The sequence below is a fragment of the Alligator mississippiensis genome, chromosome 1, assembly GCF_030867095.1.
Source record: "Alligator mississippiensis isolate rAllMis1 chromosome 1, rAllMis1, whole genome shotgun sequence".
NCBI lineage: Eukaryota > Metazoa > Chordata > Crocodylia > Alligatoridae > Alligator > Alligator mississippiensis.
Genome location: NC_081824.1, coordinates 227,065,683 through 227,092,225, shown reverse-complemented (window position 1 = coordinate 227,092,225; position 26,543 = coordinate 227,065,683).

Here is a 26,543-nt window from a genome sequence, read left to right as displayed (position 1 = left end):
GTGAAATATGGGGAGATGATCTTACAAGCTTGTAGGAATGACTCACTGGGTGAGTCTACACAACATGATGCATCAGCTTCTACACATGTACAGCAATTACTGCACAGTACATTAGTCTAATGCACCATTTTCTAGTACTTGTAGATACAGGTTCTAGAAATGGGTGCATTAAACTAACGCACTAAAGTGCATGTGTAGATGCTGACTGGGAGCAAATTTCTCCCCATCAGCCTAGGCAGCAGGAAGCTACATGGGTGGGGAGTGCTGTCCTAGCTGCTGGGGCCTGCCCTGATCTCCACATGGCTGGGAGGCAGCTGCCCAGCTGCCGGGACAGCTCTCCCCCACCCCGCAGAGATTGGGACCAGCCCCTGCCCATGCCCGCCACCAGCCAGGGCCTGGAACCTGGGGGAGCCTGGAGCTCCCCTTGGCTGCTGAATGGGGGCTGAGCAGGAAAGGAGGAGCCCTAAATTGAACTGCTTCCATTGGGAGAAAATTTGCTCCCAATGGGCAAATGTTCAGATGTGTGTGGGGGCCCTGTTTAATGCGCCTGAATTTTCTAAATAGAAATTTTAGGTGCATTAATTACACACATAGATACACTCACTATTGTCCAGGAAGCATGCCTGTATTGTCTGTATATTTCCAAAGAACTAGTGGTTAAGATCTGATGCAAAGCTCTGGTCCAATAAGTCCACTTGCAGTGCTCATCAAATTTGGCTATGGAAGCCAAGAACTGCGTGTATTTTTTCAGTGCCACCTTCTGGCATGTTTATTTATCATTTATATATAGTATGAGCAGCGTGGGTGTATCAATACTTACACTTGAAATTGCTCAGTAGTTTCCATGACAAGGCACTATTTTCAGTTTTCTTGTACCTTTGCTAAATTAACTGTTTGGGCTGACATTTGCCACAGCCAAATATAGGTAATTTTTTTTCTCAGAACAAGGGTTGGGGATACATGTGTGCTGAGAAGATCTAGCATATCCTGATTTTGGAGTGGGGTCTTAAAAGTTGACCTTTGTCAGAGATGGGGAAGTGGGGCATCTCTACAAACAGACCAGCATTTGACCAGGTAATGAACCTCTATCCAGCTGCTTACACATGCTCAGTAGAGACTGTTAGCTTAACAGCTACACCTTCCTCAGACTCTGTTTGCATAGCAAGTGCTTCATCCTGGGTCTATAAGACTATGCCCATTTACTCCTGCTGGTAGCTGTTGTAGTGCTTGGCACAGGGAACTGAGACAAGGGAGACCAGGGTAGGTCTTGCCATCTTAGGCTTCAGGGCTTTTGCTACTGTCTGGAGCAGCCAATAAGAAATAGTCTTCATCTTCCCTGCCCATGATTGCTACTAATGTTCAGAGTCTTTTCTGAAGCACTGGGGGGGTAGGCACAGTTTGGGTGCTGTGACAAGGGGTAGGAAGGAGCACTCTAATGAGTGACAAGTGCAGGGAATGGAAGGAGAAGGATAGGAATAGGAGTGGAAGACTGGTACTGGGGATGTGAAGACAAAGGGGGAAGATGGGGAATGGGCCATAGAGTCAAGGTGTGGTAGGGGCATGAGGCAAGGGCTGGGAGAAGGAAAGGAGAAGAAAAATGTTTTTTATGTAGAGGCAGTGGCCTCTGTGAGCCCTGGACAACTTGTAGAGAGATTGAAGCCACTGCTTCAGCATGTAAATGGGAAAAGGATGGAGAAGAACACTCCCCAACAGCCTCATCCCATGGTCTTGAGTTACAAGTGATTGACTTACTATCCCTGACCACCCACTGCTCCAGCTGCATAGGTCTGTATGTGGGTGGGGAGAAGTTATCTTCTGGAGAAAAAGCCAAGCCAGATTCTTCCCACCTGCATCTTGCAGAAGAGTTTCTCAATATCTTTCCATAATAAGCCCCCACATGTTTCAGAGCTCCATGGGATCACACACACGAGCCAGCTGCCTGAGGCTCTGTGTCTTGCATAATTCCTGGAGACATGTCTATGTATCATAATAAACGTGTCTATGTACCTGCCTCTCTGTGTCCTGCCACATGCCTTCACACAGTGAGACATCTCACTGTCTTCAGCTGTAAGCATTCGAGTCCTGAGCCAAGCCCTCAAAAATTCATGAGACTAGCTTAAATCATAAGCTTTTATAAATAACTGTTCTGTAGTTTTTCATTTGACTTCTGGCTTCTAAGACTTTATTGTATACTCAGCCCATATTCACAGAATACCAGGCAAGGGTAGTGTAACCCTTCAACCAGTACACTGAAGCTTGTAAGAACTTAATTTTAGGAGCCCCGTATAAGCAAGTCTCCCATTGCACTGACTTATCATACCAGAAGTCTGTAGCAGCTTCCAGATCTAACCCAAAACTACAGAGTTCCTGCCCCTTGCTTTTATGACAAGATCAACTTTCCTCTCTGATTTTTCTATATTACTAACACATTTACATGAAGATGGGCTTGTTCTCTCTGAAGTTGTCTTCCAATCCTGTACCTCTTCCTTTAGAGAAGATTGCAATGCAGTGTGAGCCCAAACCACAATATTAAGATCCATGTCCAAAGCAGATGCTGAAATTTACCTAGGGTTTCAGAGATAGAATCAGGAAAAAGATTAATTTCTAGCAACATTTAAAATGAATGTGATGTGAAGGAGGAGACAAATGCAGTAACTGATGTAGTACAAGGCATTTGATATGCCCATGGGTAATGTGATCAGCCATTGCTACCATGAAAATAGCACAAGTCATTTCCAAAACCTACTAATTTCCATTTAAAAGACACCACTTGAACAGAGTGTATCTGCCACTTCATCCTGAAATACTGCACTCAGCCTTTGCTTCCCTGTTAGCCCCTCATTAAGGCTGATTACAATGTAATTCTGAGTCTGGCTGCTACTACAGTAGCTGGTAATCCCTATCTGGCCTGTAACCTCAGTGAGCTCTGCTATGCACTACAAAGTCTTGCTTAGTTCACAACCCAGACAGGGACAGCGGAGAAGTTTCTGTTACCACAGAAGCATGTTGAGCGAGGAGACACTTCAAGTGTTTTGAGAGGCTGCACTCTTAGAACTCAAGAGTTCTTCATCTCTACCAAGGAGAAGGTGGCTTCTGCTGCCACCCAGGAGCCAGTTGATGGATATGCAGGGTGGGATGACTATGAAAGTGATTATCAACCCTTTTTGACTCAAGGCATCCCTCAGAAAATGCCAGCTTTTTATTTTCACTTGCATTTTGACTACAGAATATGAAAAGATCCATTTTGCTGTTGCAAGAAACTCAGCCCACAGCAGGTCAGAATGTTGTGAACACTATGGATTCCTATTTAAAATCTCTGGCTTTAACTTGTGAATTTGGTTTGCAAACCTCACATTGCATGGTACCCCATGGCACCCTGGAAAGAAGCTGATTGAAAATCACTGGACTATGGTGTACATCAGAAAACTTCCTGGTCGTTGAATAAGCATATGTGGCTTAGGCTATACATGAGCAAAATCATTTGGTACATATGCTGTACTTTCAAACAAGTTAGGCACACAGTTATTACATGGACAGTTGCATTTCTAGGACCAGATTCTGTTGAATCTGTTAGTTGTGTTAAGCGGATTTATGTATCTAAAGTGTGATTTCTACTCCACCCTGCTCAAGTCCCTGAAAAACAGTTAATGCGAAAGATAGAGGGGGGATCCTCCTCCTTCCTGCTTTGTGACTCACTCTTAAGTGTAAGATGATTGCATGTTACAAAAGGTAGATGCATTCATGGATTTTCAGGGCTTGAGCCATCATCATTATCAGCAATTCCTTAATTCAAGGATGATCTCTACCATGGTTCATTGATGGGTTTTGAGGTGACTTACAAGTCCATGCCTTGAGCCACAGATCCATCCTCAGTAGTTGCAGGTCTTTCCACAGAGGAGAGTAGGCCATAGGCTGGGATTCATCTCCTTCTGCTTCCTCCTCTCTCTCTCCTCTGCTTCAAGGGCAAGACACTTTACCTTGAAAGGGACTAGTACTTAGTTGAGGTTGTGGACCTTGGACTCAGTTAGCAGTCATTTCCTCTCAGCTCTTGATGATGGTGTCTGTTTCCTTGAGGTATGCCTCCAGTGTGTCCTTGTAGTGTTGCCTCTGGCCCCTGCGAGATTTTAGGCTGCAGCTAAGCTGGGAGTAGAGCACTTGTTCTGGGATTCAAATCAAGCATCCACACAGCATGTCTGGTCCAGCAAAGTTGGTGCTTGAGGATCACCAATTCAGTGCTGATAACACTGACTTCAGCAAGGATGCTGGTATTTGTGCGGTGATCTTAAGCAGATGGCATAGGATTGCACTTGGATGCCTAAATTCACTTGGATGCCTAAACATACAACCTGTCCCTAAGTACATTCACCCCCAGAGTGATGCTTGCAAGCTGACATAATGCATGTAGAACAAGAATGACTGCTTTTTGTTTGTTTTTTTTTTCTGGCATGTGCACTTACCCATTTTGCGCTCCCGGAGGCAGTCCTTGGGCTGTGAAACCATACCATTTTATTACAGCAGAGCCATTTGATTAGTGAGCACAGAAGGGAAGCCCAATTGCACCCTAGGGAAAATAAAGAGCCTTTTAGATAAATGTCTAGGGAACAGCAACTATTTAGAACAAGCTGTTCCCCTAATTGTGCTGTAAATTACCAAATGAAAGCTTGCTTCTTCTCTAAGGTCACAAGTATCCAGAGGAAACTGAGGAAAATCAGATTGGCTTTTGAGTGATATATATGACATAGCAGATCATGCTATGCTGTATAATGTAGATATCACAGGCAACTGGTAGGGGGAGCACGGGGGGCGGGGCATGTCCCCCCCGCGAGATTGGCCCCTGACATGGCACCACTCAGGACGGGGCAGTTTTTTTGTGAGAATAGGTGGTGTTTTCTCCATTTTAAAGATGGAGATATGGCTTGTTTAACTTGGAACAAAAAAAGGCTAAGAGGGGGACATGGCTGCTGTGTATAAATGCATCAGAGGTAAACAAACAAACGCATGGCAGAAGGAGGCCATGGACAACATTATAGGCTGGAAAACAGGAGAATGTTCTTAACTAGTGTGGGGCAACCTTTTTGGCAGGCATGCCACAAACTATCCCCATACCATCCCTGAGTGCCACTATGATCCCATTCCCCAGCCTGATCTGCTGCTTTGATTTCTGCTTTCTGCTCTGTGCTCTTGGCCTAATATGCTTCTCTGCTTTCTATACCATGCTCCATCTGCCTGTTCCCTCTGATCTGTCCCTCTTGCTGGGGATTACCAGTCAGCTGTAGTAGCAACCTGATGGAAAGTTTAAAATGTTAAGGTACTTGAAATGTACTCCACAAATGAAATGTCTTCTGGGTTGTCACTATTACTTGACTCATTGTGAAAAGAGAGAGAAGGGATGGGGCATGGCATCTAAACACAGTGGAATTAGAATCCTCACTATTTCTTGTCCATAGTTGAACAAAATATTTGACACTTTTTGTCTCTGAAATGATATAATTCAGTATTGAAGGGCGTACTATGTTATTGCAAGTGGTAATAACCCTTAATTGCTTTAGATGTGTGGAAAACTCTTGCAAGCCTGCAGCATTTTTGTGATTTCAGTCATTTGTACAGGAAGGTGACTACACTTCCTTTCTTTTCTGGATAGTCATGCTTTTGAAAGGAATATCCCTCTTTGCCAATCACTGCCTCTACTCTCCTCCCCCCCCACACCGAGTACACTGCATCAGGCTGAAAAATTATGATACATTAGTTGTGACTCAAAGCAGACACAAGCGTCTGTATTTTCTAAACAATGGTTGTTATAGCAGTGTATTAATTTAGGCATAGAAGTGGACATTGCTAAAGCTCTGTGTATCTTAAACACATATGTGGTCCTAAAAGTGAGTTACTTACCCTGCTTGAACAGGTGAGTCAGCCCAGTTTATTCTTCATCAATACCACCTTGAATTCACCACACACAAAAAAACAAACAAAAAAACCCTCCAACTTTCTGTCATCTCCAGACATTAGGAAAGGGGGCAACTTAGATCTGGCTTCTCCCCAACACAGCTACCTGCTCATCTCTCCTCACCACTCTAACCTGGAGTTTTTAACCCTTTTTGTGGCTCCATCTTCTTTAGCTGGTCACCACTTCCAGCTGAGTCCCAACCTCCCACCCAGGGAGACTCTTACTCACTGATAATTTGCAGCTGCTTTTGAGCCCCTGCAGGGCCAAACACCTCCTTGCAGGCCCCCATCATGTTCTCAGCTAAACTCCTACTCATGCTCACCAAGCAACTGTGTTAGCACTGGATCCATCTGCATCTCAACCTTCCTAGGTCTGGGCAATATCTGGTTTTGACCTCTTAGGCATACATCCCTGGTGCAGAGTCTGTCTGGTGCCACTTCTAGGGAATGAGACGCCCTGGTCTGGATGCCTTGGGGCCTCAGGTGAATCCAACAGAACCTAGTTGCTCAAGTGTATGTCCTCCTAAAAGATCAGCCCTCATGAATCCAGTTTGTATTTCAACCCTTCAGTGACAGGTGACAAATCAAGCAAGGCACAAACCCTTCCATAGTCCTTCTCAGCTGTTCACACTTTACTTACAGATAAATTACAAGAAACTCATCCAGGCAAAATCATAAACTGCCATATGTCACTCCCACCTTCAGAATTCTTCCTGCCATTGCTATGCTTTGCATTTTGGCTCAGGGGTCCCATATCCTAATTCCTGGGTAAAGCATCCAGACCAAGACTCAAAAGACCTGGGTTCTAGTCGTAGCATTGCCATTGACTGGCTGTGTTATTGCAAGAAAGTCACTTCACCTCACCATTCATGTTCTCATCTCTTTGCCTGCTTTGCCTACTCAGATCTAAACTCTTTGGGTCAAGTGCTGGTTCTTATCACATGTGTGGAAAACACCTACATCTACGGTTCCTTGAGCTCAGTTTCATAGAGTTCTAAGGGCAGAAGGGACTATTAGATCATCTAGCTTGGCTTCCTGTGCAGCAGAATTCATTAAATGTCACCCAGATGTGACTTAATGAAAAACGTCTTATATTCAAAAGCTTCTCCAACTTTATTCCAACCAGGCAGTTGGTTCAATATAAGATATCACCCCCCAAACAATTCTTTCCTCTCACATAGTCCCTACAGCATCACTCTAATACTACTCAGGTATGACATATTGAGTTCAGAGGCTTCAGATGGAGTAAAAATTTTAGTCCTCAAGCAACCAAACTGTGCGCCACAGACGGATCCTAGGTAAGGGAAAGGTCCTGCAACTGTAATGGCAGGCAACTGGTTAAGTGATATATAACTGACTGATCCCAGCAAATGAACTGGACACCATCCTGCACACAAGTTGAAAAGATCCCAAAGTCTGGGCCAACCGGTCCTAGAAGAAATTCCTTCCTGATCCCAAATCTTGTGATCTATATGACACTGAGCATGTTATTTGCTGCTGTAATACATCTTACACATCTCACATGTACCTTCTCTTTCTCTTCTCCTTTTCAAAGGAAATGGTTTGCATCACTTTCTGACTGTTCTGAAATATGAAGTACTTGAGCTAAATGGCATCTCTTTGGACAGTCTAACCTGTGAGACTGAGGGCTTCTCTAGTGCTTATAAGTGCTTAATGCTGTACAGCCACCACGTCTATTTGCTTGAGTGGACTTTGGGAAGGCAAGGCACTGGTCCTGTTCCCAGTGTCACTCAAGAGTGTTTCCAAGAATGTGGGGAAGAGCACTCTAGAAAGCAGTACATTCATATCTCATTTTATCCTTTGATTTGTCTATAGCTCCTACTGCAGCTGGAGCTGAGACCAAAGTGTTCAAACTTGGTGGCCTAAAGCTAGGTAATAAGCCACTGTGGGTCCTACTAAAGCCAAAGGGAACACTTTTCCCAATTGATTTAGGTGTCTACATGTATATTTAAGTGCTGAAATCAGAAGAACTTAGTCCTAAGCTTATGCAGAAGCACAATTAGACCTATCAGTGATCACAGACCAGTGAAACAAAGCCTTTCCCCTGTGGAAGTAAAAGTGAGCCAAGACTCCTGTTGTTTCAAATACCTCCATTGTCAGTGACAGCCTCAAGTTTTACTCAGATAAGGACAGATCCCAACATGTGCAAGTGAGCATGGCGCCTTTTATTTAGGTAGAGCCATGCTAGTTTTCATCAGCTACAGATCTGGTCCACAGTTACTGGATAGGAAAAATCAGTCAATTGTTATGTGCCAAGGAGGATCCAGCTCCTGTGGCCAGTCAGATTGCTTTGCAAATGAAAGTGTTTTGACATGTATAAATATCTTCTGTCAGGCATGTGTTAAGCTGAAAGCCAGCATAAGACATCTTTCCCTCCCCCGCCATCTCCATGTCTCAGCCAACTTCTTCAGTGACTGATCATCCAAGCTGATTTACACAAATTCGTAATATCAGTTTACAGCTTTGAAGCCATGCACTAATCATCTTCTCTGAGATGTCAGTGGTTGCAATAAGGCATTTCAAAAGATGACATGATTCATTACAGAGCTGACCATGAATGTCACAATGGTTTATTATTTTTATGGCTATAACATTAAGCCAGAGACTAAGCCACCTTAATTGGAATCATCTGTCCCATTCCCTGGCACTGAATGAACTTGCAGGAGGAAGCCTCAAGTCATCATGTGACAGTCCACATCTGGTTCTAGTCAGGTGTAGACAATGTATGTCAAGAATGATATAATTGGTAGTCTGCAGCATAAGATAAAGAACAACTAGTAACTGGGCCAGGTTATATACACATACTGTAAAGCCAAGCATTAAGAGCTTATTTCTGCTCCCACTGTAGTCAATTGTTTTACCAGTGTCTTTAATGGAAACTGATCTGGGTTCTTTACTTGGACAGAATTTATTCAGTTTAATATCTCTTTCTCTATATCATGACAGCATCAGGCAGTGACTCTGAACATTTTGGACAAGATTCTCTGCTGGAAGAGGGTACAAAGGAGTTAGTTGTAGCACTTGAGTCTATACTACTCTGTTCAGTCTGGACCCTAATTTAGAGCATCATTGGCTTTGCTCTCATACATTTGAAGTCTGTTGGCCATTTAAGAATTGCAATCATATAGCATAGCCTGGCCACCCTCATCCCCCTCCCTCCCACCTGCAACTTCTCTTTCCCAAAGGCTGTTCAGGAATCAGCTATATTTGGGGTCTTCTCCTGATAGTGGGATCACTGGGGAGAGCTATGTAGTTTGCAACCCCTCTCCAGCAGCACAAAGGGACCATGTTGCAGGGAAAAAATGAATGTTTTAACTTCTGTACAACGTACTGATGTTTCATAATTTCACAGATGTTGCATATGTTCTGAGGCATGTGATTTCATGCCCATTTCAAACCCCTTTAGTCAGCGCTTTGCTTCCAACTAGAGTTCAACATTGTCGTCTCCAACACTCCAGGTAAATGTATCCTTGAAAGGAAGGATGGCTAGCCTCCATGATCACCTCTCCCCTCCTCTCCCATGTAATAATTTCAGTGTGGGGAGGGTAAGAAAACCAAAAAAACTAAATTATTTACAATTTTAGCTAATAGAAGTGAAACCACCACCCACATGAAATGAATTAACTAGAAAGAGAGGCAGTTTTAGTGGCCAGGGCTTTGGATTTTATATATTGCAAAAATGAGCAATGCAAGGAGACTTATCTTTGAAGGACACAAGTTACTCTTGGCCTCTCTTTACCAGCCAACCTCATCTCACAGCTGCTTCCCCTGCATCATCCACCATTTAGAAAGGTGGAGATATCGGAAGACCTTGGGATGGGGAAGAGGGATAGGCATGGCAAATAAACAAGAGATCATGGTTCTGAGTGCCATGTGCAACATGCTGTGAACGCTCTCAATAGGCATACAAGGAGTTTGAAGGCCTGTTTTTGACAAAAGCAGCTTTTGCTTTCTGGATAGCTCCATTTTGGGGGATCCACCTTGAAATAATAGGAGCCAAATTTTCCGGAGAACTGAGCACCCCACTTGGAACGCTGGTGATGAAAATCAGCACCCCTGTAAAATTGGCCACTGGTGACTCTCCAAAGCCGGTGCAACAGGACAACAGCAAACACATAGCTAGACTTGGGCTCTGTTTTTCAGGCCTTTAAACAGACAATGCATCTGTCTATTGTTCATTTTCTGTGCCAAACTTTGATCTCAGATACACATGGGAACAAGCCTATTGAAGTCAATGGAAGTTGCATGTACATAGATATATGATAGCAGTTTCTTCCTTTGTGTATAAGAGAGGGATCAGTTTACATTTTCATTAAAATTACCATGTAGTAATAATACATTTTCCTTTTATCTCCAATATTAGCTTAGAATTTGAACTCAAAAGCATAATAAAATATAAATGAAGGATGCTGCTGAACAATGTTCCTTGATTTTAATTAAGCTGAGTGCAATTTTATAAATTTGGACTCCAAAGCAAAGAATATTTTATAACCTTCAGCCTAGGATTTATGCTGCATTTGAATGTGCATCTTCCAGGGGTTCTGCACAGCTCAAATTTCACTAAACAGAGTAGAAACAGTTGCTTTCAATAAAGAGCAAAATGCCCTGAACAAAAGATGCCTATAGTGCATTGAAAGGCTGCAAAGTTGCTAAAGGCCCAATAAATACCCTTAAATGTTTAATGTAAACTAATAAAAACAAACTTTGCTACAGGAAATAATTTATTCAAAAATAGAAGTATAGGGTATTTCACCTGTAGACTTTCCATTAATTTCATTCTTATTTATTTGTTTATTTTTATATTCAGCAAAAAGATCATTATCATTCTCTAGTTGAGAGTGGCCATTCTTGAGCCTATTTGGACCAGGGCTCCTTTCCAAAGCTAAAAATTACTTCACACCCCAACCTGACACAATTATTTGAAATAAATACAAAGTTGGCAAGTGCTTGCAGCCCTACTGGGTGCCTCTTGTGATCCCATTGGGGGTCATACCCTTTAGTTTGAAAGACCCTGGGTTAGAGCACAGACAGATGGATCCAACTATGGACAGTGACATTCTTTAGCACTGGGCACCTGCCACCTGTGTCAATTTAATTTTTACTGTAAGTGAATGAAAATCAAAGGAGGGGACGCATGTGTTTCAGTGAATAAATAAGTGGCACAGGCATTGTGACGATACGAGAGTAGAAATCAATCCACATTAAAGTAGAAATGAAATACATTTTAACACATTTACCATCTGCTCTAAGCCTTTCAGCATCTGAATAATATTTTGCTTGCTCAGCTTTTATGCTTAAAAGAAGGGAGGGACACCTTGTTTCAGAGGTATAGCAGGGAAACTCCATGCCCCAGACAGCTGCAACACATAAGGCAGCACTGGCTGCTATAGTGTGGCTGGAGGTAACACAATCAGTTGCCATTGCAGCAGGGGCTATTTTTGCGCCCTCAAAAGGGGCACAAAATGGGGGTGCCAGTGCTGCTGCTCTGGTTGCCACCCCCTTAGTTATGCTACTGATTTATTTAGGTATTTGTGGTATAGGAGATCTGATAGCAGGTCCAAGAATGAACCCAAGCAACAAAGAAAATGGCAGGATTGGAGCGGGCAGGGCAACAGATTAGGGCAAAAAATATCCTTAATCACCTTGAATAGTTTCTGATAAGAATCAGAGTACATAGTCAGTGGAAGCAAGTGCAGAGAAAGATGCTACACACTAAGCTGGTGTATTGAACAGTGTCCATGAGCCCATCCCCTGGGTAGTCTCTGCCAGCAGTGCATAGGTCCCATAACAAAGGAGGGACCTGACTATGATTTGAGACCACAAGTTCTCAATCCCTAACCTATAGACCAGATCCTGCCCATGGAGCTTTGTCATCCAGTCTGCAGAACTCCCCACAAGTCCAAAAATTTGATGGTGGGGGAGCAGTAGCAACATGAATTGCTGCTTTGTATCTGCCAAATTCCTGGACCTGTGGGGAACCCTGCAGGTGGGGCACCCTAGCAAACAGCCAGAATGGCACAGGGACTGATCCACGTGCAGGATTGACACAGTGTGGGGCCCAATTCAGGTGACATAAGGTGGGATCCTGGCTGCATGGAGTCAGATCCATGTGGCACAAAGCCCAACCCTACATGGGATCCAGCCCATACCACTCAGCTAGACCACAGGGCTAAAGGGTTGAGCACCACTGTTCTAAACCAGTGACTCTCAACCTTTTTATACTCAAGGCACCCTTTGGAAAATGCCAGCTTTTAGTTTTCACTCTTTTTTGCCTATGGAAATATAATAGAGCAGTTTTTCTGTTGCAAAGAAATCAGAAAGACCACCACTATGGATTTCTGTTTAAAATCTCTGGGTTTATCCTGTGATAAACCTAACAGTACTAGCATTGTGTGGCACCCTGTGGCACCTTTGAAAGGATCTCAAGTCAATCCAGGGTGCCAGAGCACTGTGGTTGAGAATCACTGTTCTAGACAATGCCTTGAACTGGAGGTGGTGCGTCAGCTATATAAGCCAAGAAGCGCCCCACTGGGCCTCTAAAGCATCCTGCTATTCTAAAGTTCCTCCTAGATCACAGGGGGAACATCTACACATGCAATTAAGTCAAAGCACTAAACTCTAGCACATGTCATGCCAGAGTTTATTGCTTCCGGGCATACCATTTGAATGTTCACCCGGGACTGCAGCCTGGTGAGCTAGGTCGAAGTAGCTCTGGCTGGCAGGGAGCCCAAGGGATAGGCCTGGGGCTGCTCTGACCCAGCTCAGTGTGCTGCGGAGGGGCTGGCTGCAGCATGAGGGTATTCCAGTGTGGGGCTAGCTAGCAGACAGCATCTACACATTACTGCAGAGTAAAAATACTCTGCAGCAGGATAGTGCTTGTGTTTACAAGTACTAACATGCAGCAGAGTTAATTTAGTTTACTCCATCCTAATAGCACTGCACTTGTAGACACCAAGACATTGGTGAAACTTGGACCACTGAGAGCATCAAATCAATCTAATACATAGAAGGCCAGAACCTCAGCATGGAACTATGCCTCTTCATACTAGCTGAGAATATGGCCTCTAGTTTCATCCTCTGGGAGAGAGGAGATTCTACAGGTCTGTTTATTTTAATATTTTGTATTTTTTTCCAAGCAGTTATTTCAAAATTTCTGAAGTTGTTGTTGTTATAGCATAAGCGTTGATGGATAATGGGAAGCCATACAAGGGCAGGGTTAATATATAGCAAATTCTTGGCAAACGTGCTTTTGCTGACCTGTAAGATAAGCAATGCTTCAGCCAAGGATACGAGCTGTAACAACAAAAGGAAAAGGGGTAAAAATGAAAGCAGAACTTGGGAAAGCTGAACAATTGAAGTTCCTCTTGCAACATACTCTTTTAACCCTGCCATTTGACATCATTCTTTCTGGGTTTCAAAGGAAGGCATCGTTTGCAAGATACAGATGGAAAGTGCTTGTCCAAATCATTACACCTGCTTTGTCAGCAAATGTTTCAATTAGTGTCACTTCACCAGAGCTCATTCTCTGGCAACAAAGAGTTATTTGGCCTTCACAGAAAAGTGCATAAAAGTGATATGCTATCAAATATTAAACATGACACCAACACCAGGTTTTAGACCTATAATTCAGGCTTGGATGGAATCTTTTAAGTGTGCAAGAACTATTGATTTCAATTTTTAAAACTGACTAAGCACATAAACGCATCCACTCATTCTTTTCAAGTGTTTCATCTCTTGGTGGGCTGTAAATATCTCAACCTGTATAAGTAGAAAGATTTTCATGATTATCTGTACTTAAATGAAATCAGTTCTTTCTTGGATTTAAATATTTTTCCTGCCCTGCAATGTACTGACATCTCTCAGAGAGGAACTATAAACCATAGAAATGTAAGCCTGGAAAGGGCTTCAAGAGGGCACCTAATCCATTGCCCAGATCTGAGGTCAAATCAAGTCTGACTAAATAACACCTGACAGTTATTTGTCTAACCCTTTCAGAAAACACACCAGGGAAAAGGAATTCCATAAATTGTCTACCAGGACAGTCCCAGTGCATACTTATAATAATAATCAGAAGGTGTTTCCGAATGTCTAACCCAGTGATTCTCAACCAGGGTGCTGCGCAACTCCAGGAATTGTGAGATCCTCTTAAGGTTGCAAACGCCTACCCATGATTCACAAAATAAAATCCAAAGGCTGTGTCTACACAAGCTCCCATGTGTGTGTTGTGGCATCTCAAAGAAGTCTGAGACACCACTAATGCACCCTGCTCAAGAGAAAATATTTCCTGTGCTGCATATTTGCAGTGCAGACTCTAAATTTGATACTGGTGAGTCTCAAAATAAAATTAAAAAAACCCTGCCAGAAAAAACAGCATGGAGCATGCTCTTGGAGCATGCTCAGAAGCAACTGGAGGCTGGGTCCTCCAAGCAGACACTCTGGCAGCCAGCCAGAGCATCTCTATGACAGCTGCATCCCCCTGCTGCTCCAACATGCTGCCTCAGCAAGGCAAGGCTCACAGCAGCTTGTGGAAGCAGTAGCAAGCAGTGGGCCCTTGGGTTGTTCATGGCCTACTGCAAGCAGAGCCACCTGGCAGCACACGGCTCCAGCTGAGTCCCAAGAGCTGCATGTGGCAGCACAAAGCCGGCCCAGCCAGGCCCACTGGCATGCGCCTTTAGATTACACAGGCCTAGCTCTGTGCTACCACTTAGGACTCCTAGCACTGCAGGTGGGAGCCGTGTGCCATCAGGCCAATCTGGGCCATCTCCATGCCTCTACGTGGAACTTCTAGCACTCTAGCAGGAAGCCATACATGGAGGCATGGAGCCAGCCCAGCCCATCCCATCCCAGCAGTGCATGCTCCCAGCTATAGTGCCAGGAGCCCCACATGGTGGCACGGAGCCCAGCCAGCTCAATGGCACAGGAAGCAAGAGCCATGGGGCATCACATGCCATTCAGCCAGGCAGGCTCCATACTGCCATATGCAGCTCCCCACCGGAGTGCTGGAAGCCCCATGTGTAAGCACGGAGCTGGCCCAGCCCAGTGGCACATAGCTCCTGCCTGCAATGTCATTACCCCGCATGCTAGCACAGAGCCATCCTGGTCTGGCCCAAAGCCATGCAGGCCAGCTCCAAGCAGCCATGTGCATCCCCCTGAGGGCCTACCACCTCTGCTGCCACTGCTTCTGCTAGCAGCAGGGGCTGTGCACCATTGGGGGGGGGCATGTGGCAGGGTCGCCACCCCCTCCACAAAACCCACACTGCCCACACACACACTCCTACACCCACAACCCCCCAAAAACTCCACATGCCCCCAAAAACCTCACACCCACCCACACAAACCCCCAAACTTCCCACAAATCCCACATACTCCCATACCCCCCACAAACCCCACCCCCACCCCCTACACCCCTTCACATCACACCCCCACCACAGACCCCACCTCCACCCACACCCCCCTCACAAATCTAACACCCTGTATGCCCAGCTGCCAGACGGGACAGGACCTGCTGGTGGGAGCCACAGCTGTACAGGAACCTGCCATATTGCAGTGCTGCCCTTTGCCTGCACCAGTGCTAGGACATGTGGCCCTGGCCTTGGGGGACTCCTGGTCCTGGGAACCACTTGGGTATGTGATGGGCCAGTGGGGAGGAGTGGAAGTGACAGCAGGGGTGGGTGATAGACAGTGAGGGGATTGAAGTGGCAGCACAGTCTATGTGTGTATGTGATGGGCTGAGGGTGTCATAGTTTCATAGTTGGTAGGGTCGGAAGGGACTTGAGCAGATCATCAAGTCCAACCCCCTGCCATGGCAGGGAAAAGTACTGGGGTCAAACGACCCCGGCAAAGTGTTCATCTAATCTGTCAGCAGGGGTGTGAGAGAAAGAGGGAGAGAGAGAGATGTGGGGAGGGAGGAGAGCTCTCCAGGTAGAAGCGGCCACCAGAGCTGGGCTTGGAACCAGCTAAAGTGGCCTGTGGAGGGGAGGCTGGCCTGGAAGGGAAGGGGCTTACCCAGCCCAGTCCACGAGCCCCAGTCAAGGGCTTCCCAGGAAGGGCATGGGGATCACTGGGGCCTGGGCACAGGCACAGGGAGCAGAACAGCAAGGGCTGGCACTGCTCAGAGCCACAAAGCAGCAGATGGGACAACTGTAGCTGGACCTATGTCCTTGTGTAGGGAGGGAACAAGTGGGTCAAGAGTGAGGGATAAGCAAGCAGGAGCTGTGGGTCAGGAGTGAGGGGCACTGGCAGGGCTGTGGGGGCTGTGGGTTGGGTGTGGTGCTGTTGGGTCTGTGATCAGGGATGGGGCACTGGCATTTCAGTGCTGCTCAGCACCACAAAGCAGCTGTGGGGACAGCTGTACCTGCATCATGGTGAGCACATGGGGCAGGGGGAGCTCTGATTTCTTATGGAAAAATCCCAAAATCAATCACCAAAATATATAGGTATTTAGACTGTATTTTATTACAATGAGGTGCATTTTGGGTTTTTAATCAGAGAATTTGTGATTTTTTTATCAGAGAATTTGTGATTTTTTAAACAGAGAAAACCAGGATCCCTGCTAGTAAGGCAAGTGCAGTGACCTGAGCAGAGGAGCCTCTCCAGGGTCAGCACCACAGACCCAGTTGGAGGGCGGACAAAGTGGCTGACCTCCTGGCCACTTAAGGCCAGGATGACACACTCTGACAATTCAAAAAGGCCACCACAATGAGCACATCTTCCAGGCAATAGCTGCCCAGATGGCAGAGTGGGGCACTGGAGATACACAGGGGATGCATGCAGGCACACATGTACCCCATGAGATTGGCAGTGCATTCCCTGCAAATAGCACTGCTGACACTGCCGCCTGCAGGTGGTCACCGCTCACCACCCCCCCACTCGCCACTGACACCGCTAGCAGCATCTGCAGGCAGTCCCTGATTGCCACTGGCCACTGTTGATGATGCCGGCAGCATCTGTGGGTGGTCACCAAACACTGGTTGGCGCTCATCACCCCTCCTCCCGCCGCCAACACTGCCATGGTCACCTGCGGGAGCTCCTCGCTTGGCTCGCCCCCACTACCAACACCATTGTGACTGCCTGCAGGAGCTCCCTGCTTGCTGCCACCACGCCCCTGCCACTGACACCACCAGCACCACATGCAGGTGGCCACCATGCCCCCCCAGCCTCCAGGGGCACGTGTCATTCATAGAGTGGGGGGCACTGGAAGACATGGCAGCAATGCTGCACAAAGGCCAACTGTGTATCCACAGCCTGCTGGAAGCTGGCCCAGAGGTGCAGGTGGCTCTACTGGAGTGCTTGTATCACAGCCCAGGTGGCCATGTGATCCCCGTCTGGGTCTGGCAGATGCGCAGCCATGGGGCCACAGGTGCAAGGGGACAGATGCTGTCACAGGTGGCAGCAGGTCACAGCCAGGCAGTAGTGCCCAGTGCCAGATTGCTGCAGTGGGTGTAGGGAGCAGAGATCACTCTAGGTCAGGACTGCTGCAGCAGTGCAGCTGGCAAAAGGGGGCTAGTATCCGCAGATACCAGCTGTCTGGGCCTCAGAACCTCCTGAAGGCAAGTAGCCATGAGCTGCTTGCCAGGGAAATGTTTTATATTGCTGGGGCCAGCACCTGTGCTGGCCCCAGCCTCCAGCTCCCCCTGGCTGAAGATCCAAGAGGAGCTGGGCAGGGTCAGTTTGCCCCAATCAACACAATTTGCCCCACACCAAAGTGCATGTTCAGGCATGTGCGCTGATACACAAATCTACAGCACAAACTTGTGCTGCCAATATATGAGCTGCTGCAAGCACATGTGCCTGCATGTGTGGACATGTGTGATCATGGATGTTTGTTTCCCTAGGGACAAGAAGCAGTGGCACACCTTGTGCAGTACGTGGCACATTCTGGACGTGGCCAGAGATTTCAAATAGGAATCCAGCGTCAACATAATTCTGGCTTGTTGTTGTCTTTCTGAGTCCTTTGCAATAGATAAATTGTTCTATTATTTTTCCATAGTCAAAAAATGAATGAAAGCTAAGACCTAGCACTTTCCAAGGGATGCCTGAGTCTAAAACAAAGTAAAAAAATGTTGCAAAACCTCTAGTCTAACCTGTATCTGCTTTGCTGCAAATGAAGCCAATTACCACTACTACCCCTAGTGGCCATGGAGAACAATTGAGCACCATCTAGTTTATAAGAACTTTTTACATACCCCTTTAGTCTTCCCATTTAAAAAAAACAAACAACTTTTCCACATAGGTTATGTTTTCTAAATCTCTTATCTTTCTTTTCCTCTCCTCTGGACTTTCTCCTGTTTATCTCGACCCTTCTTAAAGTATGGTGCCCAAAATGAAACACAGGACTCCAAATAAAGCCTCACCAGCCTCAAGGAGAGTGAAATAAACTTGGGTCTCTCTTTATGTGAAGGTTGCGTTCCAAAAAAACCTTGCATAAAGCAAATTCACATAAAGTGAATCCATTATTACATGTAATTAATAGGGATACATACCAGCCTCACTCTACTGCCATGACAAATTCAAACAGTAATCACACAATACAATAACTGCTGCGCGGACAGGCTGCGAGCTCTGCGCTACAGGCAGTGGCACGCGTGGGGGATGCATGCCAGGGCACCACGGGGCAGGCTGGAGAGGCACCCAGGGGAGGAAAGCAGGGTGGCAGGGAATGCCAGCTGTTCGCCATTCCTGGTTCCGCCCTGTTTCCCTTCCCCGGGTACCTCTCTAGCCCGGTAGGCGCAACCTGGCGCAGCTGGGAACAGCGGTGCTGCGCGGACAGGCTACAGGCTTCCTGCTGCACCAGGTCATGCCCTCCATGCTGCGGAGGCACCCAGGGCAGAGAAGCAAAGAACAGTGGGGCCATGTGGAGAAGGTGCTCACCCTGCACTGCAAGCAGCAGCACGTGCAGCGGGCACGTTGCCAAGACAGTGTGGGGCGAGCACCTTCTCCACATAGCCACACTGTTCTCAGCTGTGCTGGTTTGCACCTGCTGGGCTGGAGAGGCACCCAGAGCAGGGCAGCAGGGAATGGCAGCTAATAGTCCTGCCCTGCCACCTCCTGTGCCTGCTGCTCCCTGGGACCCAGCAGGGATAGGAGCTGAGCCAGGCCCAGAATCAGGGCCAGGGCCCACTGCGCCCATGCATCCACCCCTTCCCCTTGGAAGCGTGTGCAGCATCAGGGAGCCGGCCCTTCCCCTCCCTCAATGAACCACCAAATTCTCCATCCTGCTCCCCGCTGGGGCCCTGCTGCTGCACACTGTGGCCTCAGGTCCCAAGCACCCTCTGGCTGGACAGCAGCCCCAGCTCTGCCCAACTCCCACCTGACAGGGGCCTCAGTCCCTCTCCTCCACTTACCTGCCGGAGCTGCCCTCAAGGCTACTTGGAGCCACATGCATGTACTGTATATGCACGTGGTGCCCCCTGTCTCACCACCTTCCTTCTGCTTCCTCCCAGCTCCCTGCAGGCTGGAATTCTGTCAGCCTGCAGGGAGCTCATTGCTGGCCAACTATGCATAAGATCGGATTTTTCTCGCACAAAGAAAATTTCTGGTATAAATAAGGTCATTGCATATAAGCGAATTCGCACAAAGCGAATTCACATAAAGAGAGACCTGAGTGTAGTAACTTTCTATTATAGAGTAAAATTGAAACCTAGTCCTGGAAGGGGTCTCAAGAAATTACTATGCTTATATAAGACCAATTTTTGCTCTGAATCAAGATGAAAACAAATATCAAAATATTTCCTGCAAAAAGGATAGTCTTGCTTTTTTACCAGTTTTTATATTTAGCTACCTGTATGGATAGCCTGATTTTTCACTTACAGCTCCCACCAGGGAAAGAACTCTGTCAATATTTGTGGTTAAATCAGCCCTGGTATAATCAGTCATCATTTACATTCACACAGCATAGCTAGGAGCTCCTTCACCACACATTTGAGTAATCTAACATTCTTGTTTATTTTCTTTATTTCTGTTTGACTTTTACAAAGAGCTAATGAATGAATTATTGATGCCATCCAAACATGAAGTCATTAGAATATTTTTTTAAAAACCAGAAGTGAAAGAAAAAGAGAAAAGTGTTATGATTCCAAGAATAGCCACATTATTGGTGTCAAGCATAAAACTCATCTCTTTAATTTCTGCATTCAGTGAATGGCTACAGTAGAAACAGATTTTGATGATTAAAAAAGGGGTTTAATTTTGTCTTTAATGAGCTTGCACATTCTATGTGCATAAAATCAAATGTGCACTATTGACTAAGCAGATATTAGGATGAACTAGCACATTTCCTATAAGCTGTTACAAATATACATTGCAAGGTAGTGATTTGTGATTTCCCACATCACTGCTGGATCAGAGCAGGTGCTAAAAGCAATTGAATTTCAGATCACTTCAGAGACACGTTAGTGGGGCTCAGTGATACTTACACAGAAAAGAAACAACTGGCCAAGAATATAAATGTAACTGTGTTCATCTACATATAAAATATGTTAAAGTCCTTTTTTAAGAAATGCTAGAAAAAATCATCAAAAGGAAGAATGAGCTTGAAGTGAAAGTAATGGATCAGAATTCAAAAGATCTCAGTTCAAAGGCACCAAGTACATGGGAGCCCAAGAGTCCTGGCCCCCGTCGAGAAGAGGGTTGTCACCTGAAATACGTAAAATTGTCTGTGTCCATCATCTTAGCGCCCCGCCCCCCCCCAAGCAAAAATAAAAATCAGTGCCTATGTCTCAATTTAAATCATTCCTGTCACAACAACTCCCACTCTGTCTGACCCAGGTAGATTGTCAAAACCAAGGGATCTTTAAAAGAGAGTTGCACTATTGACTTGAGTGGCAGCAGAGTAACAGTGCACTTTTGAAAATCCCACCTTTTATTTCCCTGTGCCTTTGTTTCTAGTCTGTAAAATATAGCTAATAATTAGAACTGGTCAGGATTCTTATTTTTTTTTACCTCAGAAAATTTTATCTTAAAAAGTTGAAAACTTTAATGTTTTGGTCAACGTTTTGGTCAATGTTCTCATGCTGTCTTTTCTCTGAGCCAAGCCCTTCAATTAGCCTGTATCTCCCACAGTATGTCTCAGTCCCTCCTCTTAGAGCAGGGGCAGGAAAAATACGGCCCACAGGCCAGATTCAACCCACCAGGCCATTCTATCTGGCCTGTGGGGCCCCTAAAAACGTTGATATTTATCTGCCCCTGGCTGCCTGTCAAAGATGACAGGAGCAGTAGGACCCACAGGGAACCGGTGGCAGAACTAAACAGCTGCAGCAGCAAGTCCAGCTTGGCCCTGCTCCCTTTCCAACCCCCATGCAACCCTCAACCCCATCCAGAAGCCTCTGCCAAGCAGGGGTTTTTAGCCTGGGACTGTTCCTGCCTCCCGGTGCCAAGGGAAATACAGATAAGAAGGAGGTGGGGAAGGAGGCATGGGAGGACATGGGTGATCGCCCCAGTCCTCAGGGCCAGCCTACCAGCTCCTGCAGTCCCAGCGCTGCAGCTGGGAACCATATGGTGCCAGTGGGTGGGCAGATGGACAGGGGGGAGTGGGCAAATGGCTGCGGCAGGTAGGGGAAGGGGAAGTGAGCAGGCATATGTAGTGCAGCAACAGCCAGGCAGGAGCACAGGACCCATGCCAGTGTACCGGGTCCAGTGCCAGCGGGGCCTGGAGAAGGGCAGGCCTCACACATGGGCCCCGCATTTCCACCCAGTTGTCGCTGTGCTCCGCATCCCCACTTGCTGCCTCTTCCCCCCACCTGCCACAGCCAGTTCCCCATTCATCCACTGCGCTCCAGAATCATGTGGTTCCCAGCTGCAGTGCCAAGACTGCATGAGCAGCCCAGACATGGTGCCAGAGCAGCTGGGGACAGGTGGCGGGGGATGGGGAAGTGGCAGGAGAAAGGCAACAGTGGCAGATGGGAGACAAGTGGCCATGAGCAGGAGTACGAGGCCCATGCCACTGCCCCAGGGCCAGGAGTGGCAGGAGCATAGAGCCCAGGCTTGCAGGAGCACTGGTGGGGGCGCTGCCTGCCATGCGGGGGAAGGGGAAACGGGGCAGACTGTGGGCAAACCCTCCCCTTCCATGCAAGCCACAACCCTCCCCAGCTGCCCTCCCCCCACACACTCACAGCCCCCTGCAAAACCCACATCCCACATACACCCATACCTGTCCATCCCTCCACAAATCCCACACACATACACACCCTTCCTCATAGCCCACATACCCACAAACCTATATGCACCCTCCCACTCACACCCTTTCACAATATACAAGAGTAAGACTTCATTTTAAGCTATTATACTATCATCTAAATGTACACTAGACAAACACATGTAAATCAGGACAAAAATATTTTTTTTAATTAAATTAATGAATGTTGTAGTACATGTTTGATTTTTAGAATATAATTTGGTATTTTTCTGGTTCAGAGATGGCAAAACCCCTTACTGAAAGGAGTAATTTCAGGGGGTAAAGGGAGGGACTTCTGGTGGCAAAGGTCAGGGGCTAGGGGGCAGGACTTCCAGTCCCAAGATGGTGATCAGGGGGTGGGGCATCTGTCCAGGGACAGAGCTACCAATGTGGCCCTCAATGGCTTGCCAAAACTTGGTAAGTGGTTCTCCACCTGAAATAATTGCCCGCCCCTGTCTTAGAGGAAGATGAGCCATACATTGTGGCAGTCCAGTGTAGTGGAAAACATTCCAATGTAAACATTCCATTCATTTGACCAAAAAAAATCAAAATTTTCTTTTAAATTCTTTTCCTTTTCCAGGAACAATTTTATTTTGTCAGAATCTCAGATTCCCATGAAGAACATTTAATAGATCCCAAAGCCAACCTGTAGTTCCAGGAGTGTGGACACTTTTCCTGGTTTGCCCTGGTTATTCAGGCTTGAGGCACAAGCCAGACCCGAGGCTTGTGCCTGCCCCACACTGAGGAGGGGGCAGGAAGGCTCCTGGGCAGCCATTCAGTGGATCCACTAGTGGCCCCTGGGAGCAGTGTCTTCACACATGGGTCACTGTTTAGCCTCACTGTTATGCCATCCATGGACAGGGATTTTTGGGGGTCAGTCTTTGCAACAACAGTGGAGGTGAACTCTGGCCCTATTGGGTGTGTTCTGCTCTGAGCAATTAACACCTGATAGCATGGGTTACTGGTGCCTCCCAAGTCGGGGGGGCGGGGCACCAGATCACCGACTGGAACCACCAGTGGGGAAACCAGTGAAACCAGAAGTGCACTTCCACCAGCACTTCTGGTTTCATGGCTGGTGTTTCCAGGGGGTGTATGGCCAATCTCAGGGGCTGCATGTGTACCTACGTGCACCCCTTACACGTTGTCAATGCCTGATAGGAGTTTAATGGGTCCCCAAAGTTCACTGGGCTACTTTAACATTCTCCTTTGACAGCCTCAGAACAGGAGTTCTTGGTCAAACAGCCGTGAAACATACACACAGCGGACATCCAGCCATCCCAGCTATGGATTCCAGGGAATCCAGAAGGACCTGTACCCCAGCAAGGAAGCATCAGCATCTCCACCCTCCTGTTTCTCCGCACTCTCCCCCCACCACTCATTCTCATCCCACTTGTCCTTGCACCCTTCCCCCATGCCATTCTGATTGTGACAGTGGTGATGCTCCCCTCATGCACTATCCCACCACAAATGCTCCCCTCTGATACCCTACAGCTCCATCCAAACCTCCTTCCCTCTGCTTCCACTTCCCTCCACCACTCTCCCCCATCCCGGTATACTGCAACATTGAGAACTGGAGCCAGAAGCAAAAGTGAAGCCAGTGGTAATTCTACTGTTCAGGGATGGGGGCTTGGGCATAAGGTAATAGGGGAAAGCATGAAAGTATAGGGTAGGTAACATGGGCTAACTGCTATCTCTCTTCCAATTGCCCTCCAGCTCTGCCTCACTTGAGGACTGCTGATGCAGTGACCCAGACCCCTGAATATTCAACCACACCAAGTGCATAGATATGCCCAGAGAAGGCTTGGAGAAATCTCCCACAGGAGATTTTGTAGCCTCTAAGAGGAAGTGATAAAAGTCAGTTTGGGAATATGGGGCAACTTCCCCCCCACCCCCTATTTTCTTTCTTTCTTTCCCCGCAGCACAACTGTCATTTGAATCCCAAGTCAAGCAGTGATCCTTCCACAGTCCATCCATCAGAAGAGGGACACCCCTGTTCTGCTGGGACTCAGGATGCAGCAAATGAAAAAATCTGTTTTTTGAGAGGGAGAGGACTTTTAAAGGGGGCAGTTTACAACTTTCTTTTCATTGCTTTTTATTGCTTTTATTGCTTTTTACTTGTGGGGTAGGGGATTAGGCATTTGCTAGTTTGTATGTATTATCTGTTTTGTTGTATTTGTATTAATTTATATTTGAATTAAAGTGTTTTATTTTTGTATGTTTCTGTTTTTTCAATCTGGGTACTTTTAGCAGTGCTTCAGCAATCTGTGGAGCATCAGTCTTGTGGGTGGTGGCTATTGTTGCTGGTGGGAGGCTCCTTTGAGGGGGCACTGGCATGGTTTTGGTGTGGGGAATGCTTTTGGCCAGGAGGGGTGACTGGCCACCCTTGGGGTTCATGGTCTGTCCATTCAGGCTTCTGCTCAGCACCTGCCTTTTTTCCACTGAGCGCTTGAGGGATTTCAGAGGTAATCCCCCCAAAAAACTAAAACCCCAAGTTTTTACAAGACAGGTGGTGCTAATGAGACCTATTCAAAAGGAGCAGGGGAACATCACACCTACCATTCTTCCCCGGCTTCTGCTGTGTTAGGGGTGAAACTTCATGAAACTGGGGTGAATCATGGGTTTCTGGGGTCATCGAATTCCCCAAGTTTTTACAGAAGGGGTGGTTACAAGGATGTGTAGGAATTAAAATGTAAAGAGCAGGGCTGTTAATGCTGTTAAGGCTAATCTCCCGCTATTCACCAACCCTTACTTAGGAGTTCGCCTATTCCAGTGTTCTGCTCTGCACCCACTTTTTTCCAGTGAATGCATGTCCTCAAAAACTGGATTTCTTTAGATTTCAGAGATTTGTAACTGCAGTTTTATTTTGCGCTTCTGGTGCCTCGATGTCTGGCATAGCTGCCAATGTGCTAATGGGACCTATTCAGAAAAAGCACCTGGGGACTTCACACCCATCTTTCTTCTGCCAGGTGGGGGGTGAAACTTCATGAAACTGGAGTGAAACTTCATAGCAGGTGTAGCCATTGATCTGCTAAGTGATATTATCTGCAGCCCTGGGTGGATCATGGGTTTCCAGGACCATCGGACACCCCTAGTTTTTACAGGAGTGGCAGTTACAGGAACCTGAGCTGTGTAGGGCTGGAATTGAAATTTAAAGGGCATGACTGTTATAATGCTAATGACTCTATTCAAAAGCCCTACCTAGTTAACCCCCTTAGCGTAAGCAAGTGGTGCTCTGAAGAAAACAATTGTTTTCTGTATAACAAGATGGCTTCGCTGACTCCTGTGGAATCTGTGAGGAGAACCAGATGCTGTTGGACACCCTGGATGTGTCCAACTGGAGAATGGAGGCACTAGATAATTCAGAGATGCTGCTACTGAACACAATGCAGGCTACAATGTCCCTTGTACAGAGGCACCAAAGCTGGGTAGCAGATTCATATGCTTTGTTATACTAGGCAATGTCCCGTCAGCAGGAGTTGGAAAACCAGAGGTAGCCATGGATCTTGAGACTGACAGGGTTCTGTGGATCAACCAACAGAGCAATGATCGCAAGGTCTGGGCCCACACGAGCAGCTCTGATTGGTGAGAATGCATCATACTGTCGATTTGGGATCATAAGCAGTGGCTTGAGACATTCCACATGGGCAGGGACACATTTTTCCACCTAGTCTCAATGCTGTCATTGCACATTCAGTGCCAGGATACTGTCATACATCACCCCATCACACCAGAAAAGAGGGTGGGCATGGCCATCATGAAACTGGCATGAAATCCCCACCAGTTTCCACTCCATCGGGAACCAATTCGGTGTGGCTCCCTGCACAGCCGGGATGGTGATACATGAGGTACGCCAGCTGCTGTAGGACATTACAGCAAATATGTTCATCTGCCTCAGTAACCCCAGGGAAATTGTTGGAGGCTTCAAGGCCATGGGGTTCCCTAACTGCATGGGTACATTGGACAGCACACACATCCCAGGCCTATCCCCATCTCAGGAGAGCCAGTCATTCACCAACAGGAAGGGATTTGCCTCGGTGATCCTCCAAGCCGTAGTTGATCACTGAGGATGTTTCACTAACATTTATACAGGCTGGGCGTGCAGTGCTCACACTGTGTGTGTCTTTCAAAACTCACTGCTGCCTGACATGATGGAGAAAGCCCCTGGGCTCCCCAGTACAGTGATCCAGGGTGTTGCCATGTCCCCGCTTATCATAGCAGACATGGATTACCCCTTCCTGCCCTGGCTCATGAAGCCATATGGAAAACAAGTAACTGACTAGCAGAAGTCCGTATTCAACTACCATCTCAGCAAATGCTGTATGACGGTTGAATGCACCTTTGGCCATCAGAAAGCACAGTGGAAGCCACTAAGCTACAGGCTCAAAGTGGAGCCATAAAACATTACTGC